Source organism: Alexandromys fortis, unplaced genomic scaffold (assembly GCF_014885135.2).
Source record: "Alexandromys fortis isolate MF-2015 unplaced genomic scaffold, M_Fortis_MF-2015_v1.1 scaffold_114, whole genome shotgun sequence".
In the NCBI taxonomy this organism is placed as follows: Eukaryota; Metazoa; Chordata; class Mammalia; order Rodentia; family Cricetidae; genus Alexandromys; species Alexandromys fortis.
The window spans coordinates 2,391,916-2,406,629 of record NW_026068046.1 but is presented as its reverse complement, the minus strand read 5'-3'; the positions used below and the strand labels follow the sequence as shown (position 1 = coordinate 2,406,629).

The 14,714-nt window shown below is 38.5% G+C and overlaps 1 protein-coding gene across 4 annotated transcripts in view; it reads right to left on the bottom strand.

The window, feature by feature from the left end:
- Positions 1-14,714, bottom strand: part of Xiap (X-linked inhibitor of apoptosis) — a 46,212-nt gene that overhangs the window by 29,880 nt on the left and 1,618 nt on the right. The gene's annotated exons all lie outside the window — the stretch shown is intronic.

The window sequence follows — 14,714 nt, the reverse complement described above, 5'->3', positions numbered from 1 at the left end:
ACTTCACTTTCTCAGGGACTAATTGCATGCTGTTGATTTAGGTTACACAGGTTTGAAAAGCCAGTATTTGAATGAGTACTAAATATAACGTTATAAGATGTAGAAGGGCACCAAAATAAGAGATATCAGATAAGCTAAAAGTGACAGAGAAATGACTCAAGGGAAACCTGGGAAGGGGGGAGGGCTAAAGATGGCTCAGTAGGGTTTTTTTTTTTTCCCCGAGACAAGGTTTCTCTGTGGCTTTGGTGATGGAGGTGGGTATTGTATCTTATCTGTTGCTTTCATTGGTTAACTAATAAAGAAAACTGCTTGGCCTGATAGGACAGAAAATTAGGTAGGCGGAGTAGACAGAACAGAATGCTGGGAGAAAGAAGCTGAGTCAGTCAATCGCCATGATTCGCCCACCCGACACAGCCGCAGGTTAAGCTCTTCCCTGGTAAGCCACCTTGTGGGCTACACAGATTATTAGAAATGGGTTAGATCAATATGTAAGAGCTAGTCAATAGGAGGCTGGAACTAATGGGCCAAGCAGTATTTAAAAGAATACAGTTTCCGTGTAATTATTTTGGGAACGCAGCCCACCGCTCCCCACTACACTTTGGAGCCTGTCCTAGAACTAGCTCTGTAGACTAGGCTGGCCTTGAACTCACAGAGATCCCCCTGCCTCTGCCTCCCGAGGTGCTGAATTAAAGGCATGCGCCACCACCACCCAGCATGGCTTGGTAGGTTAAAGTGCTTATTCCACACAATTCTGTGGCCTGAGTTAAATCCTGATAACTGATATAAAAGGCAAAGGATGGAAACAACTCTAAGAAGTTGTACTTGATCATGCACTGTGTGTGTCTCTCACATATGTGAGTGCAATACACACACACACACACACACACAAACCCGGGGTTGGAAGAAGGTAACAGAAAGGGTAACAGATAGTAAAGTAAGGAGTCACGTGAAATAAAGGCTGGGAAGGGACCGGAGAGAAGTATAATTCTATAAAAGCAGAGAATTGTGAATATAGAAGAAAATTGGGTATATGCCTATTGGTGAAAGGTTACAGAATGGCTTTGCATGTTAAAAAATAAAAGAAAAGAAGGAAAAGAAAAGATCCAAGGAGCAATAGTGTATGCTGAGATAATTTAAGACTTCTCTGTATCAATATATTCAGGCTTTGTACTGGGTAACCAGAAATGGAGAAAAGCAGGGAGCACAATGTCAAAGAAACCTTTGCCAAAAGGGGGAAGGCAGATGGAAATTTTGAGGGAAATAATGATTGGGAAAACTATACCATAGAAGTCAATAATGAAACGAAATGGAGCAGCAAGAAATGGTAAATGCTTTTATGATGGATTTGGAGTACTTTATAATGGTAATATAGTTGGTTTAAAACACACATGAAATGCTGGGATTAATGGCGCATGCCTGCAATCTTAGCACTTGGGAGGTAGAAGCAGGAGTTCAAGTGCAACCTGTTACATGGTGAGTTCAAAATAAACCTGATCACATAAAATCCTGTCTCCTCCTCAAAAAAGTAAAATACACATGTGTACGCAGACACACACATCCTAGTCAGCTCTGTGAATAAAACTATGGGCAGGTGCTAAGAATAGAAGACTGCTAACCTGGAGAAAAAAAAAGAAAGCAGGTTGAGACATACAGAAACAAAAAAAAAAAACCCTGTCAATTTTCTGTTTACAGACAACACAAAAGTTTTTCTCCTAAATTTTTATTAAGAGATGTAAAATAAAGGTTATTTGAAAGGGAAAGAAGAACAAAAAAGGGATATAAGCCATAATATTGCCACCATATTAAAGCATACTAATGATCAAGACCCAGAATGTAGTAATCAATGATTTCAAAATAATGCTAGCTTTGTTCAGTATCACAGCCAATAAAGTTTACTGGGACATGATTATTGCTAATAGAAAACTAAAATGTTAGGAGTAGTGATGCAAGCCTTCAACCTCAGCACTTAGGAGAGAAGACAGAGGTGGGAGGATATCTATGAGTTCGAAGTCAGCTTGGTCTACATAGTGAGACCATCTCAGAAAAAAAAAATGTTATACTGGCAAGATTACAAATGCTCTTTATCTCAAAAAAGAAAGAAAACTAGTATTATTTGATTCAGGATAAATTATTCTTTCCTTACAAAAACTAGTATTATCACTTAAAAACTGTCAACTTGCTCCTATATGCTGGTCAAGTGCCCACCAAGTTGTGAAAGGGAGCAAAAAAAGTAAATTGCTCATCCCCCACAAAGAAAAACAGCAAAATTGTACTAACACAGCAGTGGAACTCAAGGCTAGACACCAGCTACATCTTCAGGCACATGCATCTATGGGCTCATGGGTTACAGGTGCTTACAAGCCTATCATTCCTAAGGGAATACTCAACACGAACTTTAATTGTGGAGCTTAAAAACAAGGCTGGTAAGCCGGTGGTGGCACACACCTTTAATCCCAGGTGAAAGGAGGGGATCAAGGTTGTCTTCTGACTCTACACACATGCATCCATATATGAACAGGTGTGTGTACACATGTGCCCATGTGCATGTGCACACACACACACACACAGAATGTTTTAACTGATTCACTCTGTTCTATTAACCACAGGAAGGCAATATCTATTCACTAGTATGCTTTAAGACTTTAGACTTCTATTTTCTATTATAGACATGGATGCTCTCCCATAAACTTATCAAAGGGTTTCCATCTACAATCACAACATTAAATATTCCCCAGGATTCTATATCTGGGATGTTTTCACCTTAAGAGAATATAACATATGGCTTAAGAAAAATGAAATAGGGGTCCTTATATACCAATTTGTTTCAGGAACTCTGGCTCACAACAGAAGAATGTTAGCTTTTAGAAGTTAATGGTAGCTGGATGGTGGTGGTGCACACCTTTAATCCCAGCATTTAGGAGGCAGAGGCAGGGGGATCTCTGTGAGTTAGAGGCCAGCCTGGTCTACAGCGCTAGTTCCAGAACAGTTAGGAATGTTACACAGAGAAACCCTGTCTCCAAAGACCAAAAAAAAGGTCAGTGGTATATGTCAAGCATGATACCTCAATATGTCCAAGTTTTTGGGAGACAAGTAACCACACAGGCTTAATACCTGGGTTATATACCAATTTAAAGCCAGCCACCACTATATGAATTTGAGGGTAGACTAACCTACACAAAGCCCTAAGTCAAATAAAACAAAAAAGAATAACGATGAATATCACATTATCACAAATCAGTGGTATGCTACTAGCTAACGGAGTTCCTGCAGCTAAAGAACAAATTCAGCTGAGTCTGAAAGAATGTGTTTCACCCTCAAATTAAGTGAGCTTTGCAAGTGGTGTAGGCACAGAATTTGAGACACATGCTCCCAATTTAAAAAAAAAAAAACCTCAGCAATCATCAAATTCACTCAGAATTCTATAAGAAAAAGTTGAACATCCCAACAGAGACTCAGAATATTTGCAAATAAAGATCAGCAAAATTACTGAATCTCATTTGTAATCAAAAATGAATAATTACATGATACTTTTTTATCCTGTTCAGCAAAGATCACTATCACAAGTCAATATACCCATAAACATTGGAAGGAATTGGACAGACAAAACCTGATACATTGTGCTTAGGGAAATAAAACAAATGGCTGACTTACTTAGGCTTTTACTGCTGTGAAGAGACACCACGACCATAGCAATTCTTAAGAAGGAAAACAATTAATTGGCGCTGGCTTACAGTTTCAGAGTTTTAGTCCATTGTCATCATGGCGGGAAGACTAGCAGGAAGCATGGCAGCATGTAGGCAGACATGGTGCTGGAGAAGGAGCTAAGAGTTCTGTATCTTAATCCATAGGCAACAGGAAGTGCACTGTCACACTGGGCATGACTTGAGCCCTCAATACCCACCTCCATAGTGACACATTTCCTTCAACAAGGTCACATCTACTCCAACAGGCCCTACCTCCTAATAGTGCCACACACTAGGAGCCCATAGGGGCCATTTGCATCCAAATCAACATAGTCACATATTTGTAATCCTGCTAAATTGGAGTCTAGCCTAGACTACAGGAGATCCTATCTCAAAAAAAAGTATATAGGCCAGGCAGTGGTAACAAACACCTTTAAAGGGAGAAAGGACAGGTGGATCTCTGTGATTTGGAAGTTATCCTGGTATATAAAGCAAGTTCCAGGACAGGCTCCAAAGCTACAGAGAAACCCTATCATAAAAAAACAAAAAGAAAAAAAAAGATATAAGTTCAGTTTAACAGCACACAGTGCACTTATCATAGAACCCGGGCTCAATTCTCTGCACCAGAAACAGAAGCAATAATTATAAACTTTCTGGGTGATAGTGGCACACGCCTTTAATCCCAGCACTCAGGGAAACAGAGGCATTAGGATCTCTGTGAGTTCGAGGTCAGCCTGGTCTATAAAGTGAGTTCCAAGTCAGCTCAGGGCTGTTACACTGAGAAACCCCGTCTTGGAAAAAACAGTAATAATTATAAACTCAGGTTGGACAGATGAGGCTGTTCATCAGGTAAAAGCCTGGCAACCTGAGTTCAATCTGCAGTTCCCAGGTGAAAGCATCCTTCTAACCTCCTCATGCATTGTGGCACATGTGCCCCCCATGCAAATCATTAAAAAAAGCAAACCCCAGATTGTAGAGCCAGGGGTATGTTAGATCAAACACTTGCGTGGTGTTCCATCCCCAGAACCACAGCAAGCAACAACAAAAAGTCACAAAATTTGGGTTGTAGATGAATACTAACGTACAGCAAACATATTTTCATGATACCGTATTAAGAAGCTGTTTGCAGAGTTTTGGTGTAATTAAGTCGTGCAATGCCTGCTTAGCATGCACGAGGTCCTGGGATCTCCAGAATAGCATAATGATGTTGATACAAGCTGTATAACCCCAATAATAAGGACATATAAAATGGCAGTGTTATACACTGAAATTCTATTGTTGAGGGCATGGTGACTGACAAATGTATCTCCATATACAGGAGGTTGAGGCAGGAAAACTGCTCAAAGTCTGAGATTAGCCTGGGATACATAGTGATTTCCAAACCAGCTTGGGTCACAATGGGAGACCCTATTTAAAAAAAAAAAAAAAAACCTGTTATTTCTGGGTAATGCTATTACTGATTTATTTTCTTCTTTGTGCTTTCTTTCTTTTTATCCAGCTAGTATACTGAACTCTAATAAATAGAATAAGCAGGCAGACTTTTAATTTGTCAGGGGATCATTATACAATCCTGCCCACAAGAGTGTCATCTGACTACTATCCATGTCAAAATGCTTCCTTCATCTGTGAATACATTGACCTAATAAGCTGAGTATTGGGGCCTTGTACTGCCAGGTTTTGACTTTCCATTAAAGACAAGTTTCATAAATTACAGAAGAGAGAACAATACATTCTTTAGTTTGCTACCTAGTCTAAGATTTCCTGCCAGTTTGCTACTTAGGTAACTGTCTAGGAGGAAAACATACAAGAGAGGAGAAACTGTAAATTGATGTTAACAGTGTTGATCAACAGGTCAAACAAGAGATGGAGAAGATAAAGGTGAAGTCTTAGCAATGGACAGGTTATGTTCCTGGTACTTGCCAGAAAACAAATGCTTTTTGATCCACTGGTTACGTGGAAATAACTCAGCTACAAAAAGGGGAAAAAAAAACCCACTTAATCCTGATTGTCACTTTGCTGGAGAGGAGGGTAAATTTCTCAATTTTGGAGATAGATAGGATCTTACTCTATACAATGGGTTGTGTTGGCCTAGAACTCACTAGATAGCTCGTGATGGTCTGCAATGTCTCCTGCTTTAGCTTACCAATGCTGGTATTACCGGTATAAGCCACATTTCTATCAGGCTCATTAGTTTTGAGTTGAAAATAAATGGGTTTTGTTTAAAAGTATTTTTAACTGATCTGTAGTTAACCATTCATATACTGGCATGTAAAAATAATTAGGAGGACCTGATGATGCATGCCTTTAATCTCTCAGCACTAGGGAAGCATAGTCAGGTAAATCTGTGAATCTGAGTCCAGTCAGATCTACATAGTGAGTTACAACTCACCTAAGGCTACATAGTGAGACCCTTTCTCAAAAAAGAAATTAAAAAAGGAAAAAGGACAATGGTTTTTAAAGACCTAATAAGAACAAAGGATTATGCCTACCTCTAGCCAAAAATGTCCCTCATTTTACTTTCTTTTTTATTTTATTCCTCATATATCTTACAAAGGGGCAGCTGATTGAGAAACAATTACACTGAAAATTAGAAATATTTCATTTTATAGACATTCAAAAGCAAACTTGCACACAATGACCTGGGCATGGTATCCATGCCTTTAATCCCAGCACTTGGGAGGCAGAGGCAGCAGACATTTGTGAGTTCCAGGCCAGTTAGAGGTACAAAGTGAGATAGTCTCAAAAGATTAAAAAATTTCATATATGAGACTATGTGCTGAACAGGAAAGTAGAAATCACTCCTTTCACAGATACAGATACTAAGGCACACAGAAAAGAAAATTTGACCAAGGCCACATAGCTGATTACTGACAAGTTATTCTGATCTTCTGTACTTGATTACATAACTCAGGGTCAGTATTGACAATCAGGTGATCTCACAATGCCCTGTCGGTGTTCATTTAGTGAACGTTTTGGCAAATGGGTTATATTACTTAACCTAGAAATTTCACAGAATAAATTATTAATTTGTTTGTAATGCTTGGGATGGAAACCAAGGCCCATGCATGCAAGGAAAACATTTTACCAGGCTGTACTTTGAAACCCCAGCATGAAATATTTATCTTATGTTCATGCTAGGAATCTCAAGCAAGTGCTAAACAACCTTTTGTATTTGTTTACTTTGAGATAAGGCCTCACATAGCCCAGGCTAGCCATACACTTGTTTTATAGTGGGCATGGAAGGGTAGTCATGAACTTAAAAATATGAAATCACATTTACTTACTATTTATTTAGCGTGGGGAGCATGTGCAGAAGTCAAGAATACTCGCAGTCACTGGCGCTCTCATTTCACTATGGGACTTAATCCAGATTATCAGACTGGAGGCAATAAGGTTCACATACTGAGCCATCTCACCAGCACGGATCTTGATTAGAACTCTTGATCCATCTGTCTCTATCTCCCAAGTGCTGTGATTACAGAGGTGTAGACCTCTGTAATATAAAATATGCCTAGCTATTTTATTATTGTTATTATTTTTGAGATAGTCAAATTATGTAGTTCAGGCTAGCTTCAAAAGTTGTGATCTTTCTGCTTTGGTCTCCTGCGTGCTGGAATGACAAACGTGCACCACTGTGTCAAGCCCTTGAAACAAATTCCTGATGGGAGTCTATTTTTTTTCCTTTTCCCACAACAAAATATTTTGCTCTATCTATAAACAACTTTGTTGTCTATACTAAAACATTTAGTAGGTTTGGTCTGTCTAGGTTTTATCTTTATTGAATTAATTTTACTTTTTCTTAATGGTAAGGTGTCATGAAAATCAGGCTTAAAACTTACTATGTATCGTGGGCTGGCCTACAACTAGTGATCCTCCTCCTTTTACCTACCAAGTACTTATATTATAGGCATGCATCACTAAACTTGGGTTTTAGCTTAAATACTGGAGAAAGAAATCTACCTCAGTTATGCTAGCCTTGATTTTAAAAGTATTTTTTAAACTGGGTGGTGGTGGCGCATGCCTTTAATCCCAGCACTCAGGAGGCAGAGGCAGAGGGATTTCTTTGAGTTCGAGGCCAGGTTGTTTCTACAGAGAAAGTTCCAGGACAGCCAGGGCTGTTACACAGAGAAACCCTGTCTCAAAAAAACAAAAAAGAGTATGTATTTAATGTTCTCAAGTACCAAACACTACCTTGCAATTTTTATTTTCCTTAACACCATATTATAACTAAATGCTTAGCTGTAGGTAAATATTTGCTCCAATCCAGAAAACATGCTGAAAAGAAATGAATTTAAGTATATATTTGTGTAATTTCATATCTTGTCCTCTTTTCTTCTTTTACCATGTTTCTTTTGATCATAACTATAATTTGTCAGTGAACTTTTCAAATTTAGTTGGGGGTTTTGATATGTGATATCTGATTTAACTTTACAAAACACACTTATAACTCTCAGGTATAAAATGGGCAAACTGTGGTTCTGACTGGTGGTTGTCAGACATAACGTAGCAAATGAAAGACAAAAAACCCGTTTGTTATTAATATGGTTCTAGAGAAAGTACCATAAATATTACTGGTAGAAAATGTGAGGCTTCCTAACCTTTCTATGCTTGAAAATGTTCTGAAGCATGAAAGTCAGATCAGATCACACAGGCATGCACAGTGAGGGGCCTATTTTGTTCACTTGGAGAAAGGGTTTTACTATGTTGCCAAGGCTGTCTATGAACTAAAAGTCTTCCTTTCTCTACTCACAACTAATAACATAGTGTCCCATCTTGGACAGACTCCAAGTCTATGTTCTAAGGTCAAAAAAATGGTTACAGATATATAAAAATATAAATTAAACATGTAAGTATAGATGCCATGGAATGCATAGTAGCAGCACCTTTTCTCCATTTAACCAAATACCCTTTAAAAAAGGTAGTCTTAGCCAGCCCTGGCGGCACATTATCTGTAATATCAGTACTTAAGAAGCAGAGATGCTGCCAGGCGGTGGTGGCGCACACCTTTAATCCCAGCACTCAGGAGGCAGAGGCAAGAGGATCTCTGTGAGTTCGAGGCCAGCCTGGTCTACAAGAGCTAGTTCCAGGACAGGAACCAAAAAGCTACGGAGAAACCCTGTCTCGAAAATAATAAATAAATAAATAAATAAATAAATAAATAAATAAATAAATAAGAAAAAGAAAAAAAAAAGAAGCAGAGATGGGAGGACCAACCACAAATTCACACTAGCCAACTCTACACAGTCACAGCACGCCTTTAATCCCAGCACTTGGGGAGGCAGATGGATCTCTGTAAATTCAAGGCCAGCCTGGTCTCCTACAGTGTGAGTTCTAGGACAGACTCCAAAACTATACAGAGAAACCCTGTCTTGAAAATCAAAAAAAAAAAAAAAAAAGGAAGAAAGGTTGATCTTAGCCTGACATGGATATATCAGACCTATAATCCCAGCATTCAAGACCATGGAACTAAAGCAGGAAGATTAAGAATCCAAATCCAGCTGGATGACTGTGGTGCTTGCCATTAGGTTGATCTTGTGAGTTCAAGGCCAGCCTAGTCAGGAGTTCCTGGACAGCTAGAGCTTTACAGAGAAATCCTGTGTCATAAACAAAAACAAAACAAAACAAAACAAAACAAAAAAAAAAACGAATTCAAGTCCTACCTGGGCTACTTAGCAGACCTTACCTCAAAATGTAAAACATTTAAACTCAGTCTGACCATTCAATCAGTGTTACTTATTCCCAATCTACGATTAGTAATTAATTGCTTTTCACCATGTCTCAAATTCTTGAAAATAACTATAAAACCAGATCATGAAACAGGTAGAGCAAATTACATGTATAATCCCAACTCCTCATGAGGTTGAGGTAGGAGGATCCCAAATTCAAGGCCTCCTGGAGGTACACTGGGAATACCAGACTGGCATGGGCTACACAACAAAAACATGCTCAAATATATGTGAAGGTGTTCTAACAGGTTACAAGAAGGCTCATTTCCAGGAACTGGAGTTACAGGTAGCTGTGAGCTACATGATGTGTATGCTGGGGACCAAATGGTCCTGAAGAAGTGTCACAAGTGCTCTTAACTAATGAACACTGGGTTAATAATTATTTTTTACCAAGAACTTCATCTACTATGATAGTCAATGTCATTTTTGTCTCTGGGTTTTTGAGATAAGGTGTCATGCAGATTTGGCTGGCCCAGAACTCACTTTGTAGACCAGACTGACCTCAAACTCAGAGATCCGCCTCACTCTGGCTCCCACATGCTAGTATTAAAGGTGTGCACCACCATATGGGGTATTATGGGTATAGGCAGAATTTATGCATTGATTTTTGATGTTATCTCTACAACTGTTTGCCCAGAAAAGGAGTCTGTGAGCTCCTGGTGTAGGAGGTCCTTCTGTCTATGTTGTTTTCACCGGTTAATAAAGAAACTGCCTTGGTCTGTTGATAGGGCAGAACTTAGGTAAGCGGGAAAGACGGAACTGAATGCTGGGAGAAAGAAAGCAGAGTCAGAGAGAAGCCATGGAGCTGCTAGAGACAGACGCTGGGAATTTTACCTAGTAAGCCACTGCCACGTAGCAATATACAGATTAATAGAAATGGGTTAAATTAATATAAGAGTTAGCCAATAAGAAATTAGAGCTAATGGGACAAGCAGTGATTTAATTAGTACAATTTCTGTGTGGTTATTCCAGTTCTGGGTGGCCGGGACAAAAAGTGGACCCTTCTCCTACAAGCTTCCATAAATTTTCCTAGTCTCAAACCTAGAAGCCTGCTTCTTTCTTTTTAAAATCCCATTCTGCACTTACCATACAAAACAAAACAGACAAGCAACTGCCATTTATACTTCCAAAAAAATTCAAATTTAAATACTTATCATAAGAAGTTTGAAATTAAATGCCAAGGGGCTCTGAGTAATCCCAGCACTCAGGAGGCAGAGGCAGGAGGATTTCTGTGCATTTACACCTAGCCAGAACTAAATAGACAGATTGAATCTCAAAATACCACCACCACCAATATAACAAAATAAATATTTTATTATAATACATATAATAAAATTGTATTATAGAATATACAATAATAATAAATACATAAAATTAAATGAAAGAAAGCTAGGTGTGGAAGCATCCATCTATAATCCTAGCATTCAGGAAACTGAAGTCTGAATAAGCCAAGGGGAGGGTTTTAGGTTACCCTGAAAATACACATTAGGGTCTTATCTATCTCAAAAAATAAAGTATGAACCACAAGTTACTAAGGTTCTACTCTCACCCTGCTCTTACTTTCTTGTCTCTTTAAAATATAACTGATATTATTATAAGCCTTTTAAAAATGGCATGGTCTCACTGTTGCCAGTCTGTTTTTAAAATCCCAAGCTCAAGAGATTGTTCAGCAAAAATAAATTGAAAATAAAAACATCCACCCCAAAAACATCTTTCTGCTTAAGACCCAGAGTAGCTGGCACTATATAAATGTGCCAGCCTAAGCTACACAGCAAAACCTTGCCACAAAATGCAAAATAAAAAAATAAGATTCAGGTGGTAGTGTATCCCTTTAATCCCAGGACTCAGGAGGTAGAGGCAGATGGATCTCTTGTGGGTTCAAGGCCAGCCTGATCTACAGAGCAGGTTCCAGGGCAGCCAGGGCTACACAGAGAAATCCCATGTCAAAGTAACCAAACAACGACAACAAGAACAACAAAGTGACATAATTAAAAATATAATAGAATCTAAATCTTTGAAATCAAGAAGCTCAAATCTGTACAGTTTAAATAGGTTATCAGATAAAAATTACATTTCCAGCCTTTACTCCCAGCACTCGGGAAGCAGAAGCAGCTGGATAGCTGAGTTCAAATTTGGCCTGGCAGACAGAAAGAATTCCTGGACAGTAAGTTCTACACATTGAGAAACAGTGTCTCAAATAAAATAAAAAATAAGGGAGACCTGAGTGACATGGAGCTGCCTGGAGCTCAGCACTTACCCCTTTCCTCGTGAATCAGACCCTCCCCCCTCAAATATTACATTTTGAAAGACTTTGTTGGGGGGGGGGTGTTCGAGACAGGGTTTCACTGTAGTTTTAGAGCCTGTCCTGGAACTAAAGACTTTATAAAAATTTATTTAGTAGCCAGATGGTGGTGGCGCACGCCTTTAATCCCAGCACTCGGGAGGCAGAGGCAGGCGGATCTCTGTGAGTTCAAGACCAGCCTGGTCTACAGAGCTAGTTCCAGGACAGGCTCCAAAGCCACAGAGAAACCCTGTCTCGAAAACAACAACAAAAAATTTATTTAATTTTATTTTATGTACACTAGTGTGAAGGTGTTAGCTCCCCTGGAACTGGAGCTACAGATAGTTGTGAGCTGCCAGGTGGGTGCTAGGAATTGAACCCAGGTCCTCTGGAAGAGCAGTCAGTTTTTAACCCCTGAGTCATCTATCTAGGCCCTTGAAAGACTTTTTTGACACAGGAAACACAACAAAATTCTGATCGAGAAAGTACTGAATAACAGGGCCCTAGTTTTCTATCTTACCTCAAACTTCATAAACTTTCTAGAACATGCCCTTTGAAATACACAAAACACACTTTTTGTATTGAATTAAATAGAATAAACCTATCTTTGTGAAAAAGAAAATAAACATAACACTAAGAGTCACAATCCCAAAGCTAACTGGAAATAAAGCCAAAACTCCGCCCAAAACAAACAAACAAACAAGTCCCATGGATCCAATTCAGGGTATTTTCCACTGTATATTATTTAAGTTCAGTATTATTTTCTCATTTTCTAATACTGTCTGTCTCCTTGAATTGACATGTACAATGACCTTAAACAATGCTAACAAGTTATATAATACTATTAACAGATTACCCCAGAGATAAAATTTAAGAATCGCCAGCTTATCATAATCTTATTGCCTCAAAATAACAAGGGCACTTTACCTTATTCATCTTTTAGTGCCTTTTTTGAGGTGGGTAGTCTCAATATACAGCGCAGGCTGTCCTAGTACATGTTACCTTCTTGCCTAACTTTCCCAAGTACAAAAATTACAAATGTATATCACTGTATGATATCTATTCATCTCTAGATTCTCAAACAAAGTGTAGTTTCTTGGCACCTATTAGGTACTCAATAAATGTTTATCTTCTAAAACATAGCCGTTTCCCTCTTGCTAGCACTTGCTACTAGATTTAACTGTTAAATCAAGCAAAAACAGTGAAATCTCACTATGTTACATTTGGAGTTATCAATCATTAGATACAAGAGGATAGGCTAAATTAATGCACAACATGAAGGGGGAAAATTTATGTTAAAATTCTAAGTGCTATACTAAACTAACTGGCATATTAATTATATTGCTTGTCCACTGAAATGTCTGACTAACCTTTAGCCAGCATTATTTTGTTGCCTTATCTGGCCTCACTGAATGAAAGCAATAAACTACAAGTCTTCTAGACTAGAATGTAGAGCCCAATCCAAAGTCTGCTAATATAAGCAATATAACACTGAGCAATTCATTTTTTCATCTTTGGATCCTTATCAGCCTGTCTGTGAAAAAGAGAATTTCATACTGGGGATGTGTGCAGTCTTACCTGTTCTTTTTAAGTTCTAGGGACTGACTACAGGGCCTAGTGAATATTATGCAAACATTCTGTACTGAATTAGAATCCCAAACTCTTTGAAGCATTTATCCCCAATCCAAAATATTTACCATTTTAAAAACTGCATAATGTGAATGAGGTTGGTAAATATGGAAAAAAGCAAACACTTAAGTACCAAATAATGCAATACTATATAAAAATATTATTGATTATGATTCTGTTTGTACAGTCTGATACATCCACAGCTGGCTGTGAGCTCATGATCCTTTTTCTATCAAATGCAGACATTACAATTGTGAGCATTGACTCTCTTTATTTTATAATTTTATGTGTATGGGTGGCTTGCATGCAGTGCCCAAGAAGGCCAAAAGGGGGCACTGAATCCCCTGGGATTGGAGTTAGAGTTGGCTGTGAGAAACCGTGTGTGTGTGTGTGTGTGTGTGTGTGTGTGTGTGTGTGCGCGCGCGCGCGCGCGCGCTGGGAATAGAACCCAGGTCCTCTGGAAGAGCAAGCTGTCAGGAAGCTTAAACACTGAGCCATCTCTTCAATCTAACTTTGTTTTTGAAGCAGGGACTCACAATGTAGCCTAGGTTGAACAAGAATTTGCAGTTACCCTGCACTGTTTCCAGTGATTAAGCTGCCAAGTCTGGCTTTCCCCCTCCCCCTTTCTTCTATTGGTATATATTCATTGTACAAAACAATGTTATATTTCCACATATTATATAATGTACTCTGGTCAACTTTTAACCTTTTCTTTGAGATGTTCAAAATCAAACCCAGAGCCTTGTACATGGTAAGCAAGCACTCATTGTACCACACTGAGCTACATCTCCCAATACAATCTTTACATGCTCAAAATTTTTAAAAAAATAATTGTAATTCAGAAAGACCATGTGACTCAGATTTATCTACATGTAAAGTTTGATATCTGAATTCTACAGTTTGCTACACAATTTGATAATCAGGAAGCCTACCATAACCTTTTTACCATTTCACATGAACAGGGGAACAATAAGTGATAGTCAAAAGAGAAACATAAATACCCAAATAATCAAACCTGCTCTGTTAAGACAACATAAGCCACACATTATTTTATAGTATAAATCACTGACATATGACTAGATATGGCAATAAATACCTATTCCAAATACTTATGCTGATACCCAGCTTTGTATACTTTAAAACTTTTTAGTAATAAAATCAAAACTCATTTATAGCAAGACATTCAAACATACATTTAAGGCACAGGAGAAAAGCAAAGAGAAAAGCTTTCCATCTCTCTTCTTCGAAGTATCCAGTGTTAATCACTTTTCCCATGTGTCTTTCAAGGATCCAGGGAACCCAGTCCAAGAAGACACAAACTTAGGTTTTTGTGTCTGTCAGAATTCTGTTTGGCCTAAGATGTTTTCTGTTCTTAAGTAATGGGGGAAAACAATC